Source organism: Amphiprion ocellaris, chromosome 8 (genome assembly GCF_022539595.1).
Source record: "Amphiprion ocellaris isolate individual 3 ecotype Okinawa chromosome 8, ASM2253959v1, whole genome shotgun sequence".
Classification (NCBI taxonomy): domain Eukaryota; kingdom Metazoa; phylum Chordata; class Actinopteri; family Pomacentridae; genus Amphiprion; species Amphiprion ocellaris.
Window position 1 is genome coordinate 7,190,007 of NC_072773.1, and position 16,273 is coordinate 7,206,279.

Consider the following 16,273-nt stretch of genomic DNA (forward strand, 5'->3'; position numbering starts at 1 on the left):
TTGCACATTTTTGGAAGCTGCAGGCCCTCATTTAGACATTTCAAGGTGCTGCAGCAACAAAAGCAGCAGCAGCAGCAGCTAATCCATTATATAAAACACTGTTTTGTTTTTTAGTAAAACATCAGGAATGGGTATTAAAAGGTTAACAGCCCCCAGAGATGGAATCCTAATTATCTTCAGCTCCCCCCCTGATCTTATACAACAGAATTAATTTCATGTCATCCTGTGTTTCAATCAGTGGCCCTAATTATCATAATTATTAAGCTGTAAACTCCGAGCTTCGGTCCTGATATTGGTGACTTGTTGTGATGCAATTACAGATAAAATAGAGAACAAAAGTGTGTGGTTCTGGTGATATTTTTTATCTAATTCAGTAATAAAACACCAAAAACTGCAGCGCCAAAAATACCTCTCATGTTGAATCAAACCTTGCTAATAAACATCACAGGTAAACACATGATAAGATTTGTGTAAATCAGTTTTTTATGTTCATTTTATGTCCAATGAAGACATATTTTACATTATTACAACAGTTTTTTGTATCGTCATTTATCATTTGTTTGCACTCCAGCATCCACTAATGCTGTTATATATAGTTAAATACTCTATTAAATGCTTAAAAGTGCTATAAATTTCAATATTGCATGTTATAAACCATTATATGCGTGGAAATGAATTCATATGCTGCATAAAAATGCTAAAAAATAAAGTTTTATCAGTTTACAGATAAGATGTTCACCGTTATATTACATCTCACAGGTGTTGCTGGCTGTAATAGAGACACTATTTCAAGTGTTTCTGAAATGTTTTGTATATATCAGTCAACACACTTTATGCATTCACACCTGTAACTAATCAGATGTGTCGGTCAGATCTTATGACAATATTTATTTTTTAAATTACTGAACTAACTCTGTCAGTGTTAACCTCAATGTTTACATCTTTGTCTTAATTATTAAATAAATTAAGAGATTTATGGCACATTCTTCTACTGAGAGGAACTTATACAGTTATAGCCTTATGACTTTTAAAAGGAACCAGTCAAAATACTGTTAAAAATATCAATTATGCACTTTGAAAACTTTATTCATGACTTGAAACTATTCATCAATCTCAATTTTGAAGAAATAAATCTTCAGATCATAGGTTTGATTTTAATTGTATAATTTTTAGTAGTTTTGCTCTTCAAGATGGATTTGACATACAGAATTATTAATTTATAAATGAATTAATTCATTAAAATCTAGGAGTCCTAACATTCATGTGGCCTCTTTCTGGCACTGAATGGAGATTAGCGGCCTAATCAGTAAATGGCAACCAACAGTTTTTATTGTCACTACTTGTACTATTTTCTACAATATACATGAAATTTCCACTTTTTTAAAGGAATAACCATGTTATTTTTGCTTTGTGTCGCCTCGCTAGTTTACAAAGAACACATTTTTTGCCCACAACTCCAATTTCATGGATGATTCTAAGAAAATCTGCGAAAAAAATGTGAAATGAAAGTCGCTCCTGTCACGAATACAACAGGAGAACACCAGAATACTGTTGTGTTCAGTCTAAATGTTTTTCAAATTGGACGTATTATTCAAAATACTTTGCTGAATGTACAGAATTATTATTTTTTTAAATTACTGGCTTCATTACTTAAATATAACAGAATATAAAATTGTAAACAAATACAGTTTTTGTAGTTAATATTTGTACTATTTTCTACGATATACATGAAATTTCCACTTTTCTGAAGCCTTTTCTTTAACGGAATAACAGTGTTATTACTCCTCCAAGGAGGCAGAGTCTCGGCAGAGTTATGTGACGATCTGCGTTGGTTTGTCCGTCTGTCTGTCTGTCTGTCTGTTCGCAACATTATTAAAAAACGGATAAACGGATTTGGATGAAATTTTCAGGGAAAGTCAGAAATGACACAGGGACCAAGTGGTTCGATTTTGGCAGTGATGCGGCTTATAGTGTGGATCCAAGAATTTTTTCAAGAGTTCAACTGTTGGAAATCATACAGTGACTGACCAGCCTTGGCAGAGTACTGCGCTCTCTGAGTGCTTTTCTTCTTTTTACTTTGCGTTTACAAAGAGCAGAATTTTTGCCCCCAGCTCCGATTTCTTGTACGAGTCTCAGAGAATCAGTGAATAAAATGTGAAATTTTTCAAGTCATGATTACAAGAGAACATCAGAATACTGTTGTGTTCAGTCCAAATGTTTTTCAAATTGGACGTATTATTCAAAATACTTTGCTGAATGTACAGAATTATTATTTTTTTTAAATTACTGGCTTCATTACTTAAATATAACAGAATATAAAATTGTAAACAAATACAGTTTTTGTAGTTAATATTTGTACTATTTTCTACGATATACATGAAATTTCCACTTTTCTGATGCTTTTTTTTATGAATAACAATGTTATTTTTACGTTGTGTTGCCTGGCTAGTTTACAAAGAGTAGAAGTTTTTTGCCCACAACTCCAATTTCTTGTATGATTCTGACAGAATCAGCGAATAAAATGTGAAACGACAGTTTCTCCTGTCATGAATACAAGAGGAGAATACGAGTACACTGTTGTTTAGTCCAAGTATGTTTAAATTGGAGGTATTATTTGAAATACTTTACAGAATGTACAGAAATTCTCTTTTTTAAAAATTATTGTCTTCATTACTTTACTTCAGTATAACAGAATATAAAATTGCAAACAAATATTCACTAACTTCCTCCAAATGAAACTTACCAAGGCCAACATAGTTCCTGTATTTACTCCCCACAGCCTGGACAACGTCTGAGTTTCTGCTGCTAAAATGTTTTAATCCTCTGTCCTCTGTTGTATTCTTTAGTCTCCCAGATAGAAAAACCAAGAAATCCTGCAGGATTTGAGAGGGCATAGATGAGCTGTGCATGTATAACATGCGACAAGAAGGAGGCCGACGAGAGAAAGAGGGAGAAAGTGAGGGAGGGAACGAAGGAGATAAAGAGACAAGAATAGACGAGAGAGATGAAAGGTGTCGGGGAGACGGGGAGAGGGCGGAAAAATGAGGAGCAAAGGATAGAAAAAAAGGCTAAAAAAAGAAAGCCAGAGGGAGATAGAAGAGGCATCGGAGGTCCGTCTAGGAGATAGAAGGATGTGAGGGCAGCGCTCAGCGTTGGTGTGTACGTGGACGGTCTGACCTCACCTTCACAGCCGGGCTAAGCTGCCTTCCTGAGAGGAGGTAAGCAGGGTCAGAGTCGACCACGGCGGCTCACATGACCATCAACTCTGATTGTAATCCCATAATCCTCTGCTGTGCCACTGCTGTTCTCGGCTAAACAAACACCCGAGCTGTGGAGGATCACACCCGCCTTCCTTCCTCTTCCTGAATCCTTTGTCTCCCTTCATCCTCCTTCTCTTCTTCCTCACCTGTCTGCTCCTTTACTTGTGATTTCTCTAATCTCATCTTCGTTCTCCCTCTCTAATTCCATCTCCTCCTAAAGTTGTTTTCTCCACACTTGACCTCTTGTTGTTCTTTCCTTTGAGGATTTAGCAGCAACAGAAAACGTCTGGGTTGGAGTGAAACTGCAAATATATCTCTTCTCTTTGTTTGCTTCTTCTCATGCTCATATGTTGTTCCCATTTATTCTAAACACCCAATAACCTTTTGCACAAGGCAGTCATTGCCATTTTCAAAATGCTGCTATATTGTTTTTTGTTTTTTTTTAACTTCCACTACCTTTCAAAAATTTGGGGTCACCAAGGCAATTTCATGTTTTCCGTAAAAGCTCACACGTTTATTCATGTGCTAACATAATTGCAGAAGGGTTTTCTACTCATCAGTTAGCCTTTCAACATGATTAGCTATCACAGTGTAACATTTGATCACAGAAAGGATGGTTGCTGGAAATGTTCCTATGTACCTCTATGGAGATATTCCATTAAAAATGAGCCGTTTCCAGCTAGAATAGTCATTTACCACATTAACAATGTCTAGACTGTATTTCTGATTAATTTAATGTTATCTTCATTGACAAAAAATGTTTTTCTTTCAAAAATAAGGACATTTCTAAGTGACCCCAAATTTTTTGAATGGTTGTGTATATTACACTACATTTTTTTTTACATTCTATTAGTGCTGTCAAACGATTACAATTTTTAAAATCAGATTAATCACAGGGTTGCTGTGGATTAATTTTGATTTAATCACAATTAAATACCATTAATTTTTTTTCTAAATTAATCGCATTTCATTTTGCATGCGCAAACAAACTCAAGAAAAAAGGGAATATATATGCATGTATATATATGCATGTAAGGTGTTTATTAACACCTTTAAAGGTTCATGTTAGAATCCCAGACTACCACATGCTTCCCGTTAATGTGGAACTTTAAGCTGGAAGTGCTTCAGTGAAAAGAAAGCTCTTTCCTGCAGTGTGCATATTACTGGATGTCGGTCGACTGTTTCATCTTGGGGGTTTTTTGTACTCAAATTTCCCACCGAGAGGGCCAACATGCTGTTTAGTAGAGCCCAACCAATATGGATTTTTTGAGGCTGATTCCAATATTTGGCAGAAAAAAATTCTGGTAACTGATTAATCAGCTGATTAATTTAAAAATACATAATGAATAAAATAACTTCTTTTTTGGTCCCTTAACAGTTACAACAACGAGGATATGAATTACAGGCAGAACGTTTTACTGTTTTGCTTTTTTGTTTCCTTTACTATTTGTTTAACTTTACAACAGAGATCAATTTTCAAGTACAAAAACATGCAACAAAGCATCAGTCCTCTGGGAAATTATATAACATTTAAAAAGAGTCAATCTATAAATGAGTTATGAAATACATCTGGTCTGGTACTTCTTGTTGCTGCAGATTAGAAGAAAGTTAGAAAGAAAGTTTTTTATTTATATATATATATATATATATATATATATATATAAATCTATATATGTGTGTGTGTATATATATATAAATCTATATATGTGTGTGTGTGTGTGTGTGTTTATATTAACTATACATATATGTACACTATATTGCCAAAAGTATTGGCTCACCCATCCAAATAATGAGAATCAGGTGTTCCAATCACTTCCATGGCCACAGGTGTATAAAATCAAGCACCTAGGCATGCAGACTGCTTTTACAAACATTTGTGAAAGAATGGGTCGCTCTCAGGAGCTCAGTGAATTCCAGCGTGGAACTGTGATAGGATGCCACTTGTGCAACAAATCCAGTCGTGACATTTCCTCACTCCTAAATATTCCACAGTCAACTGTCAGCTGTATTATAAGAAAGTGGAAGTGTGTGGGAACAACAGCAACTCAGCCACCAAGTGGTAGGCCACGTAAACTGATGGAGCGGGGTCAGTGGATGCTGAGGCGCATAGTGCCAAGAGTGTCGCCAACTTTCTGCAGAGTCAGTCGCTACAGACCTTCAAACTTCATGTGGCCTTCAGAGTAGCTCAAGAACAGTGCTTCAGCAGAGAGCTTCATGGAATGGGTTTCCATGGCCGAGCAGCTGCATCCAAGCCATACATCACCAAGTGCAATGCAAAGCGTGGGATGCAGTGGTGTAAAGCAGCCACCACTGGACTCTAGAGCAGTGGAGACGCCTTCTCTGGAGTGACGAATCGCGCTTCTCCATCTGGCAATCTGATGGACCAGTCTGGGTTTGGCGGTTGCCAGGAGAACCATACTTGTTGGACTGCATTGTGCCAAGTGTAAAGTTTGGTGGAGGGGGGATTATGGTGTGGGCTTGTTTTTCAGGAGCTGGGCTTGGCCCCTTAGTTCCAGTGAAAGGAACTCTGAATGCTTCAGCATACCAAGACATTTTGGACAATTCCATGCTCCCAACTTTATGGGAACAGTTTGGAGCTGGTCCTTCCTCTTCCAACATGACTGTGCACCAGTGCACAAAGCAAGGTCCATAAAGACATGGATGACAGAGTCTGGTGTGGATGAACTTGACTGGCCTGCACAGAGTCCTGACCTCAACCTGATAGAACACCTTTGGGATGAATTAGAGTGGAGACTGAGAGCCAGGCCTTCTGGTCCAACATCAGTGTGTGACCTCACAAATGCACTTCTGGAAGAATGGTCTAAAGTTCCCATAAACACACTCCTAAACCTTGTGGACAGCCTTCCCAGAAGAGTTGAAGCTGTTAGAGCTGCAAAGGGTGGACTGACATCATATTGAACCTTATGGATTAGGAATGGGATGTCACTTACGTTCATATGTGAGTCAAGGCAGGTGAGCGAATACTTTTGGCAATATAGTGTGTATATATATATATATATATATATATATATATATATATATATATATATACACACACACACACACACACACACACACACACACACACACACACACACACACATATATATATATGCTGTACATAAGCAACATAATGAGTGAAGTTACTGGTAAAACATTATTTCTGCAGCCCTCTGATGCCCATTAATGTTAAATCACATTTTCTCTACTCCATTATTTTCTTTGCCATGAAGTCAGGAGTCATATGACCCAAAATAAAAACCAGAGACGCCTTTTTCAGATGTAAAACATGTCGTCTTTGACAGAGTTGCATTTTAAATATATAATGGTCACAAATAGTCTGACACTAATGTTCCTCCATTACAACACACAGTGAGTTGCTGTTACAGCCTGGGTCACATTCTAGTATTTAAGATAAAGTAAAACTAAGAGTGACATCATGACGGTTGCTGAAGACAGACAGTAATGTTTATCATTTGACTCTAAGTTTTTGTCTTCACTGAAATGGGAGACATGTTGAGTCATTGTTAATTTCACAACATGGTTTTAAACTTACCTGTCAGCTCAGCCCACTCCTGTAATGTTGCCTGGCTGTAGCTGAAACAGCGCAAGGACATCATTCTGTTCCAACACTTAACAGCATTTACTGTTATTTATAGATATTAAGAATATATCGGTGTTTAATCGGCAAAACTCCGGCCAATGATGATTATTTTGAAATGGGCTATAATCTGTGGAGTTGCTTGGTTCTGCCACTACCGGATCAATTGCCCATTTGCGCATCCGCGACGGCATACGCGACGGCATACGCGACGGCAAGTCTACTTGGACAAACTGCCCGAAATGCGTTGCCAGAGACGTTACAGGGATTTTGAGTCATTCTGTGCTGCAGATGCGTTAATTACGTTAAAATTTTTAGTCAGATTATTCATGATGATGGATTAATCTGCGTTAACGCATTCATTTTGACAGCCCTCATTGTACATATTGTACGTAGTGTGATATTTTATACATATATTTTTTGATGTAATTTTTTTACCAGTCCGATGGCAAGCAAATGCACCAAAATCTTATGCAAATCTGCACCAACTAGTGTATGTAATGAATGACAATTAAGTTGCTATTCTATTCTATTCAATTCTATTCTATTCTATTCTATTCTATTCTATTCTACTGGTGTCTCTGTAAAGACAAAAATCTGGCATCCAAGGTGAAAAACAAGTGAAAATTGGTGAAAAATTGTGAAAATGTCATCAAATATCAGTAAAATAATTACAGTTTTAGCAAAATGGTGTAATTTCATAGTCACACATTCTAAACGTGTGAATGAATGAATGAATGAATGAATGAATGAATGAATGAATGAAATACTGAGTTTTGATGTGTACATTATGCAGAAATTTTTGGTTTTGTTTTTGCAGTCAAAATGAGAATGATTAGAATTTTAATAAATTCACTGAAATTTTACTAGATATCTAATTTAGTAAAAAATAAACAATCTGTAAAATATCTATTTACAAAAAATATGCTCCATTTTTTTAGTACTTAAAATTCATCATTTTTCTTTAAAAAAAAAAAAAAGAATACCTGAAAAAGATAATCAATATTTTTGCTGATATAAATACAACAAGGACTGAGTAATTACCCAGTCAAATGTTTAAGAACAAATTACAAATACATATTTTTTTTTGTCTTTCTTATCCAGATGTATTCTTTCAAATAATGGCAAGTATTTGTATTATAGCAATGTATTTCCTGAATTTAAATACAGTAATAATGTTGTAATTTATTTCAAAATGCTGTAAAAAAGAATGAATTACTATTTGTTAAAAAAAGAAAAAAAAGAAAAAAGAGATATTTGATGTGGCTGTTTTTCTATACAGTGAAAATATAAATTAATACATCTCTCTGTGATTTAACTAGATATTAGTAATACAATAATGTAAAGTAGATATCTGTAATTTAACAAAACAGGAAAAATCAGTAAAATATCAATTTCAAAAAATACGCTCCATTTTTTTAGTCCTTAAAATTAGTTATTTTTCTTTCAAATAAAAAAGAATACCTGAAAAAATTAACCAATATTTTTGCTGATATAAATATAGTAAAGATTATGTAATTCTGCAGTCAGATGTTTTCGAAAAAATTTCTATCTGTAGAAATACATACTTAGTTTTTTTTTAGTCCTTCTTATATATTGTTTTCTTTTAAATAATGGCAAATATCTGTAAAATAGCAATGTTTTTTGCTGATTTAAATGCAGTAAAAATGTTGTACTTTTATTTCTAAACATTGTAAAATAATTACCATTTGTAAAAATACAGATATTTGATATGGAGATTATATAGAGTTTTGGACTGTTTTTATACAGTGAAAATATAAATGAATACATCTCTCTATGATTTTACCAGAAATTATAAGTAATTTAATAAAATGGGGAAAATCTATAAAATAATGGTTAAAACATTTTATTTTGTCCTTAATACACATCCATTTTCTTTCAAACTCTGGAAAACGCTTGTAAAATAATATTTTGTGCCGATTTAAATTCAGTAAAAACAGGTCGAACACTGTGAAAGAATGTATTACTGTTTGTAAGTTATATTATTTTCTGTGATTTAGTAGATATTATCGGTAATTTAATAAAAATGCTGAAAATCTGTAAAATATCAGTAAAATGCTTTTTAAAAATACAGTTAAAACTGTTGAAAACTTTAATGTGAGAGTTTTACAGCAACGTTTCAGAAAAATTACTTAAAAAAGTTACTAGCCATCTAAACTGATTGAATTTAAATGGAAAAGTATTTTCTGCTGCATTGTGTATCACTAATCCATTTCAGATAAACCTATTTTTTGCTATTTATGTCATTGTTTTACTGTTTCAAAGACAACAACCATAGGGGAAAAAGGGGATTGTATTCAACATTACAAAAGAAACTTTGTGCAAAAAAATTCAATGCATTTTAAAAGAGCATTTCCTATTCCAGTGACAGAAGTATTGCACAAATATTGACCAAACTGTCAAAAATGAACACTGATAGTACCATATTATCCTAGCAGAACTCTTCGCTCTCAGACTGCAGGCTTACTTGTTGTTCCTAGAATCTCTAAAAGTAGAATGGGAGGCAGAGCCTTCAGTTATCAGGCGCCTCTCCTGTGGAACCAGCTCCCAGTTTGGGTTCGGGAGGCGGACACCCTCTCTATTTTTAACACCAGGCTTAAAACCTTCCTTTTTGACAAAGCTTATAGTTAGGGCTGACTGGGGGACCCTGACGGGGTGAGCTGGTGTTTTCATTTGCACAACTGACTTCCCCTCTTGACGTCCCTTTAGTTTGCCCCTAGTTATGCTGCTATAGGCCTAGACTGCTGGGGAACCTCTCTTGATGCACTGAGCCCTTCTCTAACTACCTATGTATTTACTATATATACCATTATTGCATTACATTCACTCTGTTTCTTTCTGTGTCCCTGGTCCCAGAGCTGGATGCTTCAGATGTGTGGTTGTTCTCCCACCTCCAGCTGCACATTCCCACCAATCTACTCTGCATTGCACTTACTATACTTGATTTGCTCATCTACATATTTTTGAATTTACCACCAGCTATATATGTAGTATATTTAATGCCAGAGCTGTACACCATAGCAGTAAACTATAATTAGTTTCCATGTTAGTTGTACTTTGCATGAATCATCTGTCTTATCATGCATGTATTATACTGTGCGTTTTATGGTCCTTGTGTCCCCCCCCACCTCTACCCCTCTACCTCTATCCCTCTACCTCTATCCCTCCATCTCTATCCCTCTACCTCTATCCCTCTACCCCTCTGTCTCTCTATCTCTACCTCCATCCCTCTATCTCTACCTCTCTACCTCTTCTGTCCCTCTCAACCCGCCCGGCCAGCAGGCAGATGGGTCCCCCCACATTAGAGCCGGGTTCTGCTCAAGGTTTTTTTCCCTGTTAAAAGGGTGTTTTCCTGCCACTGTCGCCTTTTGGCTTGCTCTGGGGGTCAGGCATATGGGTTCTGTAAAGCATCTTGAGACAATTTGACTGTAACTGGCACTATATAAATAAAACTGAATTGAATTGAATTGAATTGAATTGAATTGAATTGTTTAAGCAGGGTATCCCTCAGATTGTGAGTTCATTGGCAACTGAGATTCTTCCTCGGCTGTACCACAGAAAACCTACCCAGGAATTGGCCGATTCTATAACCCTGAGAGCATTTACAACCCATCTTCATTCCAGATCTGGACCATATACTGCCGCATGTAACCTTTGTTCTAAACCTGCAGTGATTAAAGCCTATGGATGGTACTGAACTCATCACCCTGGTAACCCAACAGATGGAGGAAAAGCTTCAAACTGGGAGTAAAAAGGTTGTGTTTTAACCCAAAATGTGATATTTTCTTTAACTTTACCACATTAGTTTGGGGCTAAGAAGCATCTAACACTGTTGTGTCAACCAGAGTGTGATACTTCCATAAATTTAACCATGTGATGGTTAAGCATGTAGTATAACCAATACAGGAAATGTCAATTACGTCCAAGACAGAATTTCTAACAGTATATCACTATTGGTTTCAATAGTGATATTGCCTCCCGTTGCCTCTAATATTTCCATCCCAGCCCTTTATTTAGGCTCTATACCGTTCACATTCCATCTCTCTCTTTTAAGTTAGCTGTCATTTTTTCCATTAGAGCTGTGGCTGCACACAATAGCTAATAACCTGCTCAAAGAATAACACCTGTGCTCTGCTGCTTTTTCTATAAATTCTCTCCCTCTTTTTTTAACATTTTTTTCCTGCTTCTCCTCGCTTCTGTTTCTGTGGATTCAGTGTGAAGCCATTTATTAAAATGAATGACTCTCATAATATCTGCTGCATCCATTCAGGAAACATGTTTATTTTATCATCCCTCCATCTTTGCTTCTGCCTATTTTGTTGGAGTTTGCAGTAGTTAATGTTAGATAATCTGCTTTTTTTCTTTAAAAAAAAACAAACAAAAAAAAACATTTAGCAGATTAGTATTTAATTCTGCAACATATTCACAGCATATTTAGTTGAAAGAAAACAAATCCATCTGCAAACTCTTTCTAACACCATGATTTATTGCACTTAAAATGCTACATATTGAATATTCTCTTATATATATGAGCATTTCTTGTGCATATTGATTGTAAAAAGACACTTTAGTGGGGATCAGTGCTTTGCTCACAGCATCTAACTCATGGCTGCTCTTACAATTTACAACCTCACTTTTTTTCCCCCCTTATTCTTCTTTATTCCCACTGAGGTCTTCTTCACTAAAAATACATGCATCATACCGCAGGGAGTTCAGGATAAAAGCATCGCCGCATGCCATACTGTGTATCTGGACGTCTGGATCATGTTCTTGTGCATTTTCCAATTCCCTAGTTGTTGCACAGACTCAATCTCCCCTTGCATGCAATTAAGACATGCAGCTATAGTATTGCATCTATTCCAGATATACTGCAATAAGCTATGTGCTTACATTTGTGAATCTGTGTTCATATTCATTTCTATGGGTTTAATTAGACTCTTAAAATCACTTTCTGATCTGATTATTGATGTGAAAAAGCTGTAAGGTTAGTATTTCAACCAAGAGCAGCTCAGCAGCAACAAACAAAGACCTCGAGGTTCACTTTATATCAGATTACAGTTTATAAATATAAATTATTGCGTATGAGTTAAGAATTTGCCCCTAATTTCCGATTATTGTTGCCTGGTCTTGTAGTGCTTTAGTGTGTTAAAAGACCTTTATTATTTTAGTTTCTGCTGTGCTTGTGTGTTTTCTATTTAAAGTAATTCACATCTAGAAAAGCAAATTCAGCTAATTATTGTTTTCTTTGTATATCAGTCTTTTACAACTTGAACAAAAGATTCAAACCTTTCTTTTTAGAACACAATACAGTACATTCTTGTTATACTGTGAGGATTTTCACATTATTACCTGTATTTTAATGATGAAAACAATAGGTAAATTGAAGAAAGTTTGTGCATTTATTTAGCAATTTATATTTATTCACTGTGCAGGTTTTAACATTTTAGATTATTCTTTCCAAATGTGCATCTCAGTTACTTTAAGTGGAAGATTCTGTAATGTTTTTGTTTGTTTGAGCAACAGCCTAAATTGAGCAAAGATTCAATTTAAAATCATAGGTTAAAAAATGTGCAAATATTCACTCCAACTTCATTTTTTTGGTTTATTTTTCTTTTTAAAACAGACAAATGATGAAGCAAACGTGCCAATTTATTTTCTGTAACTGAATAATCTTTTAATTTCTAGGTTACCGGATGTTGTCTGGGTTTACTGGGAGTCTGACAAAACTATTTATTTATTTATTTATTGTGTTTTATCTATGACATAAATCATGCACTTAAATTTCAATCAATCCTTGCTAACTATATTAAGCAAAATTCATGTTTTCATGCTTGAAACTGTCATTTACAGGTGAAATATTTGAGCACTACACGTGATTGAAACTGATTGATTTCTTACATTTCACATATTTTAAAATCACCTGTCTGTATATTATATAGTGCAATAGATATGTAATTACTTTCACAAGTTTCTAAATGGGACATGTGAGGAAAAAAAGGACGATTTAAGCAAACACGAGCAACTCCCTTTGCGTATTTGTGGGTGTGGTTGTGTGAGATTATGTTGTTTTCGGATTGTATGTGTAAATTAACATGCATATCAGTTGCATTCATGTTCGTGAGCTTAATACATCGGTGTGTCTTTATGCAAATCTTTGCATGTACTGTTTGTCATTTTGTGGCTTTGTGAACCAGAGCTATGTTGCAACAGAGTTTGTCTTCGGTCCAGTTAATCTGCAAATGAGAGTCAATTGCATGTTTATCCCTTTTTGGAGCTTTTTTTTGGTTTACATATGTGCAACATACTGGGAAGCACGGTAGACGTGTTTTCGCTCGTACAGCAAGTTGTTCATGTGTTTATCATGTTGGCCTGAATAAGTCTTACGCCCTCGACAAGGTGGAGCAGACGGAGCCCTCAAAGTACACGGATTAAACAAAGGTCACCAAAAATACCTTCAGGTTAAACGCACACAGACCATCGCAGACGCACACACGCCAGCACTCCAGTCAGATTATATGTATTCAATACCCTCACGTCACCTGCTTTGCTCTGAGGTCATGTTTCCTTGGAAACAAATCAGCAAGCGGATGAAGGTGACGATGGTGAGCTCGAAAGCCGGTGTATTCAGAAAGAAACAAGACACACTGGGAGCAGATAAGGAATCAGATAAGACGCTAGGAGGCCAATAAGGAGCTGGGAGGTGGATTTGTGCAGGTTTTTTCGACCATTAAATCAACTGACATGTTGCCAGACGATGACTTATAAACATTTGGGATTGTATGTGGGTTTTTGGCTCGATTTACGTTTGTTTAATTGTGACATGTAAACTATAGAGTTGCTGAGCTGCAACCTGTTCGCCAAGTGGTTTTAGTGTGGCATTTGTTTGCTCCTGGAAGCCAGACACAGACTGAGTTCCCCATCAATTTCTGGCATCTGTTTTGCCTTCTGTATGTCATTGATAAAGCACTGAAGTCATTAGGAGTCTGGCCATATAACATAGAGGGACGCTGGGTTTAAGTCCTCCAAATGCATGTAGACTGAGGGGATGCAAAAGATGTCAGATTGGGTTTATGTCAACCCAGAGTGTTCACCGTCCAGTGGCAGAAAAACACAATCTGCCTCCCAAACAGGGCTGTAGACATTTCATTCAGACATTCATAAATTATAGAAAAAATGTCAAATATGTGAACTCAGACAAAAAAGAAGTTGTCAGTATGGGGTTTGATTTTGTGTCTCATCAGAAATTACTTTGCTTTTTTAATTGACAACAGTAAACAACGACATTTTCTGGCACTGCACTAAAAATGTATGAACTTTTGAACCTCCTCCTTTTTTCGTATCCAAGTTGTAGTTGCTTGTGAAATGTGAGTTGATATTCTGTATCCCAAAATCCGAAACAGCACAGCACGGAAACAGTTCAGCACTGAAGAGACCCATTGAAAGCCTTGGCTCTCTTAATGCCAGGGTATGCAAGATTGTAGAAACGGCAAGAGAAAGCTAGATTTTTAAAGCATGCAACTTTTAAAAAGAAAACCTAATAAAACACCCCCTCCCGTCAGGTCTCCCTCCAAACCCCAAAAGACATGAACGTGCACTGGCTGAGTGGTACTAATCCACCAGCATTGGTGGGGAGACAAATGTGGCGCACTGGAAGTACCTTAAGTCCAAAAACACACAAATAGGCTAAAACACCCAGTTCAAAACCAATAAAGATTTACAGACATTAAATGTCACCAAAAGACATTTTCTCAGAACTAGGCCACAATGCAGATAGGTGGTGAATGAACTTACCTTAAAGAAACTGGAGCAGGACAGAGACTACGAAGAGTATTAAAGGAAATACCAGTAGAAGCAACCATCTGCTTTAGGAGAAACTGTAAAACTTTCCTGCCGTTCTTGTGCTTTCTGCTCGCAAGTTCAAGAATTGTGGCCGACTTGAGCATGGTGCAAGGACAGAGTGCATGCTGGTAGGCAGGTATATAGTTGGACAGGCAGGTAGGCCGTCCAATCGTTTAATCAGGCCTTGATGCAGTGATTGGACAGGGTTTATACAGGTCCATGACTATGCAACAAAACTGATTTTTTTTCTTTCTTATCAGAACACTTGATTTATTGATTTCTGTGTCTGGAATACATTGCATGGCTTTAAGGGAGTTATGGGCATATAAGAGATATTCACCTCCCCTTTAAGTTTCCCACATTTATTGCTTTTCATTTTATAATCGTGGTCAACATACTTTGACTTTCATGTCAAAGTGAACACGGGTTTCTTCAAAGTGATGACAGCTAATTAAAAATATAAAATGTGTAATAGGTGATTGCATAAGTACTGAACTTCTTGAAGTCAGTATTTAATGGATGCACCTTTGGCCACAATTACAGCACCGAGCCTGTGTGGATAGACCTTAATCAGCCTTGCACATTCGAAAACTGCAATTTGCCTTGTTTTTCTTCGCGAAATTGTCGGTTTACACAGAGATTATGAGTCAACAGCCCTTTTAAAGTCTGGCAAGCAAATTCTCTATTGGACTGAAGTCTGGGACTGACTCAGCCACTCCAGAACATTCACCTTGTTGTCTTTAAACAATTTCTGTGTAGCTTGGGCTGTTTGCTTTGGGTCATTGTCTTCATGGGGAACAGATCTTCTCCCAAATAACAATTGTCTTACAGACTCCATCAGGTTGTCCTCCAGGATTTCTCTATACTTTGCTACATTTATTTTACCTTCTACCTTTACAAGCCTTTCAGAACCGGCTGCTGAGAAGTATCCCCACACCATGATGCTGTCACCACCATGCTTTACACCATGATGCTGTCACCACCATGCTTTACATCATGATGCTGCCACCACCATGCTTATTAATAGTGTATCAGTGAATAACATGCAAACACAATGTGTAATGTGTCAAACATAGCATCTACTCTGATGGCCAAAAAGCTCAATTTTGGTGTCATCTGACCAAAGAACCTTCTTCCAGTTGACTTCAGAGTCTCCCACAAGCCTTCCAATGAACTCCAAATTTAACATCAGCTTTTTTTTTTTTTTTTAAAGAGTGGCTTTCTCTTTGCCACTCTTTCATAAAGTTTTGACTGGTGAAGAACAACCAAGAATTTTTATTACGGCTGTCAAAATTTACGTGATAATGCGGATTAATCCATCAACATGATTAATCTGATTAAAAATTTTAATGCAATTAACCCATCTGCAGCGCAGAATGACTCAAAATCACTGAAACATCTCTGGCAGCACATTTTGGACAGTTTGCCCAGGTAAACTTATCGTCACGCATGCGCAAATGGGCAGTTGATCCAACCTATAGTGGCAGAACCATACTGATAATAAAGACGTGCTTGCTGCTGTACCATGTGCTCCAAAAAAAATCATGTACGC

The 16,273-nt window shown here is 36.4% G+C and overlaps 1 protein-coding gene across 2 annotated transcripts in view; it reads right to left on the minus strand.

The window, feature by feature from the left end:
* Positions 1 to 14,804, minus strand: part of si:dkey-72l14.3 (Glyco_hydro_56 domain-containing protein) — a 36,964-nt gene extending 22,160 nt beyond the window's left edge. Inside the window, exon 1 of one of the 2 annotated variants that reach the window (XM_055012984.1) lies at positions 14,674 to 14,804. The gene's annotated coding sequence lies outside the window, so the exon portion shown is untranslated. Of the gene's footprint in view, positions 1 to 2,743; positions 3,178 to 14,673 lie in introns of those variants that run through there. The other variant, XM_035956568.2, reaches the window with a different exon arrangement.
* Positions 14,805 to 16,273: the final 1,469 nt, after the last annotated feature.